This window comes from Manis pentadactyla, chromosome 10 (assembly GCF_030020395.1).
Source record: "Manis pentadactyla isolate mManPen7 chromosome 10, mManPen7.hap1, whole genome shotgun sequence".
Classification (NCBI taxonomy): Eukaryota; Metazoa; Chordata; class Mammalia; order Pholidota; family Manidae; genus Manis; species Manis pentadactyla.
The window spans coordinates 128545158-128551453 of record NC_080028.1 but is presented as its reverse complement, the minus strand read 5'-3'; positions in this window follow the sequence as shown (position 1 = coordinate 128551453).

Below are 6296 nucleotides of genomic sequence, written 5' to 3'. Positions count from 1 at the left end.
CGTGCACTGAGCGAAAAACCAACCGCCCCAGAACTGAACAGCTAAATCCATTTCCTTTTTCGAATACGTACCCGTCCCACGCACCTGCAACGCGTCTCTAAGACGGGCTGGCTGCCGTCCAAAGCCGGCAAAGGCAGTCAATCAATCTCTGCTTTATGTAGCAGGTACGTCTCAGCCGTGCAATCCCTGTACGGACAACACTGATTTCGACGGTCAAATCATAAGAGTAATCTCAGGAAAAGAGTCCTCAGTATAGCTAGTTGTACTTTTTCATGGTTAGGTAATTTTGTTTACTGAGGTTCACTGGTGTTTTTAATACTCACATGGAAGTAAAATATCCACCTGCCGCCAGCCATCTTGCCCAACCCTACCGCTGAAGGAATGTCTTTTATGCACAGATATGTAGAAGGGAGGTCCATAAAATGTTTCTGTAAAAGGCCCGATAGGAAATATTTTAGGCTTAGTGGGCCATAAGGCCTCTGCTGAGGCTATTAAACTCTGCTGTTGGGTGAATATGCAGCTCTAAACTCTGAACACCCACGAGTGTGCTTGTGTTCCATTTAAACTTTATGGACACTTAAATTCGAGTTTCATGTAATTTCCACATGCCATGAAATATTCTTCTTTTGATTTCTCAACCATTAAAAAAAATGTCAAAACCATTGAATGGCTCACCCATCACACAGACACAGGTGGCCGCCAGACGGAGTCCACAGGCTCTGTTTGCAAACCCCTGGTCAAGGTGGCAAGTTTTATTCTTCCGGTCCCCAAAACTCTTTCTTCTGGGTCCAGTGTTTTCATGCCTATTAGGACTGGATTGCACAATTATATATTTGCTGAAGTTGCAAACATCTAAAAGATCAGATTTATCCATTCATTTGTTAGGACTTTAACAAAAATCACATCTGTCAATCTTTGTGTTTTGAAGAGTGAATTTAGACCGTTTACGGACATACTTGAACCTGTTCACACATCATTTCAGTTTGTTCCACTTTTTGTTTCCTCTTAATCCTTTCTTAAAAAATATTTTGATCTGCGTTTCTCCCATAATAGTAGCAGAATTTAGCACACTCTGGACCCTGGGTCTTCTCCCACCCAAGTCTGTGGGTAACACTTAATTCTTTTATAATACATACACATTCTTTAATATCCTTGCTGTGGATATAATTTCTCTTTTTATCTCTTCTAAGAGATTTCTTAAGGACACGATAATATTTTTGGAGGAATGTTAGCGCCTCTGTTTATCTCTTGTAGCTTCTCCTGTGATTTCTTCCCTCTTGTTTAAATACTTCATCCCAAACAATTTCCATGGGCCTTGTGACCCAAAACAGCTGAGGTCTTCTATGTCTTAAAGAATATTTTTATCATGCCCTCATATTTGAAAGCAGTTGACTGGATATAAAATTCTAAGTTCTAAGTTATTTTCCTTTAATATTTTGAGAATACTATTCCATTGTCCTTTCTTTTTTTTTTTTAGCTTGCCGTTTCCCTGTCGAAACATTTGTTACAAGGTCCTGGTTTTCATCTTTAAAAGTTATTATTATTGAGCTATAATCCATATACTATAAAATTCACCATTTTAAAGGGTACAGTTCAGAGGTTTCTAGCACATTCACGAAATTGTGCCACCATCACTGCTGTCTAACTCCAGGACGTTTTTTGACAGGAGGAAGAAGCCCTGTGTTCACGCGCAGCTTCTCCATTTCCTCCTCCCTCTGCCCCAGGCAACCACTGATGTAATTTCTGTCTCTGGGATTTGCCTGTTCTGGCCCAGAAGATCATGCTCAGCTCTTCAACCCGTTATGTGGCCCTCAGATCAGGCCTTTCCCACCTCTTCCTCTTTTTTTTGGATTGTGTCTCCAAAATATGTGTTTCAGTCCTAACACCCAGCACCTCAGAATGTGACCTTATTTGGAAATAGGGTCTCGGCTGATCTAAGTTAAGATGAGGCTGTTAGGGCAGGCCCTCCCTCGATATGACTGGTGTCCTTATAAAAAGGGGGAATCTGGACGCAATCGGACACACACAGAAGGCATGCGTGTTAAGACGCAGGGAGATGACACCCGCGAGACTGGGATCCACATCTGGGTGAGAACGCCCACCCACCTGCTTCCGTATTAGAAACTTTCTTTGGGCATCTTCTCTGTACCAAGTCCTGTGCCAGGCATGGCATATAAAAGGGGGTAAAAAATACAAAAGAGGCCATCCTGCCCTCAGGTTGCCTTCCCTGGAGGGGAGCCAGAAAACATTTGAAGGACAGAGAGTCGCTCACTCCGCCTCAAACTCTGGAGTAAGCACCGTACCTGCCAGCGCCCGGCCCTTCCTTGGTTCCTGGCATGTGTGCCGAGGGATGAGGTAAGAGTCGTTATTTTAATTTTCTAGATTATCGGAAGTTCAGAGAGCTTCCCCTGGGAGCGAAGTCTCACTAGACATATCTTCATACCTCTCATCCCAGTGTCATGAAGGAGCTGTCTGTTTAGCTCTAGACTACTAGGTCTTTAAGAAGTGTGTTCAGAGGTACACTGGATAAAAGATAAATGCAATGACCTGCATAACAGTTCTTCATCAGTTTTACTTAACAACCATTTCTGCCATCATTGAGAGAATAAGAAACCAGAAAACACCACACTTTTGCCTTCTCCAAATGTTCACTCTCAAATCGGGATAATTCATAGGGCTGAAACAATTGAGTCTTTCTTGTGTGTGTGGTAAAATACACATACCATAAAATTTACCATTTTAACCATTTTTAAGTATACAATGCAGTGACATTAAATACATTCACAGTGTTGTATGACTATTATCATTATCTATTTCCAGAACTTTTTCATCAACCTGAGCAAAATTCTTTTATATTCTCATATTTTAAAATTACAGTAAAAACACTGATATGATGATAAACTTGAGCCAGTTGGGAAACTTTTCTCTCTTAATAGGTTGATTCCTTCCTAAACTCTCTAATAGTGAACATATTTATGCCAGAACTCTGGACGCATTCATAGGTGCAGGTAAAGGGTTTTCAGATTTAATGAACTATAAGTCTTAGAACTAGAATTTGAATCTATCATTCCTAATTTCTAACTCCTTACAACATTTTACCATTTTGCTCTACAGATTAGTAAATTTAAAATTGTATTAAAACCCACAATGTGAGATGTACTCTGTATCTATATCTCCTATCACAAAATAATTATTTGGAAGTGAATCTCCATGGACTCACCATTGTAAACGTTAACATCTCTTCTCTATAGTTATAGTTGAAAGAATGTTTTTTTCAAACAGTTTTCAAGGTTTTCTGCGGGAGTCCAGCTCCAGCCTAGGGGTGGGATGCCCGAAGGTGCAGGACAGAGTCGGCGTATGGAGAGACAGGACACGGAGTCAGATGGAGGTGGTCTCTCGACAAAGTGCTGATGACAGCTTTATTTATACTATTTTGCACAAGCATATGATTATTTTTTATTATTTTGATGATTAACTAGAATACACAGTTGGTTAATAAGTATAGGCAAGCTTTTTTCTTTCTTTTACTTTCTAATCTATTCATGGTTGGTCAAGCGTTAGAAAGGTGATTGTGTTTCTGTTCCTTGACCAAAACTTTTCCCATTAACATGTACTCTATTGTGTTTTACGTTTCTATGCAACACAGTTTCTAAGAAGTGCATGTGACCGTAGGAGCGTGCAGTATGTAGCAGCGACTATGGAGTCTATCAGTGAAATACAGGTCACCTAGTGCCACAGTTAGCTAGGATTCTTTCCCACAAAAATATTCTTAGAGGCTTTAATAAATTTATAATCAATCTAAAATCATAAACTCATATCTTCACTTTATACCCCTTTATAGGGCACAGTAGGCAGCAAACTAAATTTCTCCTTCTTATCTACATTTCTCTTTCTTCTGTGTGGATACCAAAATCTCCCTGACATATGCTACACAGGTCTCCATGACTCCACTACTGCAGGGACTGAACAAGGTCTTACATGGTGAACAATGCAAGGGCATTCATATCATATAAACTGTTTCTGTTTTAACTACAAACCTCAAACTATAAACAATCACATCAAATATAATGTATGATTATTCATTTGATTGTTATACTTTATATGTGAATCTAATAAAATGTTAATGTAGTAGGTAAATGCAAGATATAGATAGAAAGCATGATTTAGAACTGTAAGAAGGCAGGTGTAGATGATCAGGTTTGTGCCTACAGACCACGTCTTAATCCAAGCTGAACAAGGGCAACAAAACATCCACAGGTGTAGAAGATTTCTCTCAAAACTGGGGGGGTGAGGTTCTAAGCCTCACCTCTGTTAGCCCCCTTTTTCTCACCTGAGGGCCCCCCTGCGACTGTGCCTGTCTTAGGTTGTTCCTCCCTTGAGGAATCTTACCCGTCTCTGGCTAACCAGCCATCTTACGGGGCCATACAGGGAGATGTAAAGCTGGTAAGTGAGAGAGAAGTAATATTCTTTGAAAAGGTTAGTTTTTCACTTCTTTGCAGATTTATGCTCCATGGCTTCTATACCCAGCACTTGTTTTGAGGTATCTTTACTTCTTGGAAAATTATGGTACTTGGTAATTTTACGTATGAGGCACAAATTCTAGTAAAGGACTGTAATTAGGAAAGAAGAAAAACAAACTATAGGAGTAGTAGAAGGAAGAAAACATGAAATGATTAATTAAGTGTCAACAGAGTTATTCTATTCAATATTTTCTCATGACTCTATTTCTATAAAACTTTCCATCACTAGTTTCACTAGCAAAACAAGGGGGGCATTCTCAGTGGAAATGGGGTGGTCAGTGTTTGACTAACAGCAGGTTTCGGTACTTTATGCTAAGATCACCATCTGGCCCCTGCGTGTTCCATTCTTCAGGAGCACTGTCCTGAAAAGCTTTTGGGAAGTTTATGTTCTCATCTTTTCTGTGCTGCTTAGCAAAGGTTAGCTTAGTCTTTGGCAACGATGCAAGTAAATACAAAGCCAATAGTATAATAGAAAATAACAAAATCAAGGTGGGTAATAGAGGGAGCCGGCTGCGAAGGGCCCTGCCTTATGGGGGTCTTCCTCCAGCCTGAGCTTCACTACACAGCTTGAGTAGCATGGCTCCCAGCAGTTTTCCACTTACACATATCAAGAGACTGATAAAATAAACATATCCTGCTTAGGTGAAAGCTTAACAAAATATGAGCCACAAGATGTGACATGCAAAACCTTTTTTTGAATCTGTGGCTTAAAGCCCTTCAAAACAATTTGATCAGTGGTTGGTATTGTGTGAAATGGTGACCCAAAAACAGTCTGTCAATTCCTGGCGTGCCATTTTTCAACAGCACAGTGTAATTATAGTGGGCTTTATTGACATAATAAATACAAGAGCACAGGTGGTATCTATTTGCAGCACTTTAATTGAAGAAATGAAAGATCCTGTAATATGGAGTTGACACAGGGACTTTGTCAGGCCACCATAAAATTTTGCAATAACTGTGACCTTGGGGTCACAAATGACTGGTCAAGAGGAAAAAGTTTTTATGATAGAAAGTGCCTGTATTGGCTTATTTTTTTCTTAGCCGTCATGCCAACAGAGAATGAACTGCCTCCCGTGGCTGTCTCCTCTCAAACCGAGTGGGAAAATCGATATAAGGATTGTCTGAAACCATAAGCTGTCATTAGCTAATAAAAGATGGTTGACTTTTATGTTTAAGAAGGCTGAAAAAAAGTGGAGAGTCCTGGAATGCTACTGCACAGCTGTTTGAAGCTCATGTCGCCACATACACACTAAAAAATGCAAAGAAAAAACATCTGTGATTTTCTCCAAAACAGGGACCTAGGCTGTCTTACAAATCTTTTTTCCCTCATACAGCTCTAGATATAAATATCAAATGATATTTAACTTATGGGCAAGACATAAAGAGTTGTGCAAACTCCAAGGATCTTTTTCAAAATCAGGCTGACTGCTCAGGTCCACCGACCTTGCGCCTTGTCACCGGTCTTTCAGGCCCTGCCTCTTCGCAGCTACGGTGGGAATGAAAGTGTGCCCTGCAGGGGAGCCTTCAGTTGCCGTGTGTCTGTGAAGGGAATTCATTGGGACAAAACTTGAATTTCAACAGAGATGATACACTGTGTTGTGCTCAGGTGCCTTCGTTTATCCTCCTCCGTAAACCAGAATTTTCAGGATATATAGAAACTTCTGGAAGTTCTCTGAAGATGTGAAGTATGCAGGTTTTCCAATGTGAAGTTCATCATTTTGACAGGAATGAGAAGAGTTGAGGCCCATTAAAAAAAATACAACAGCTTTATGAGAG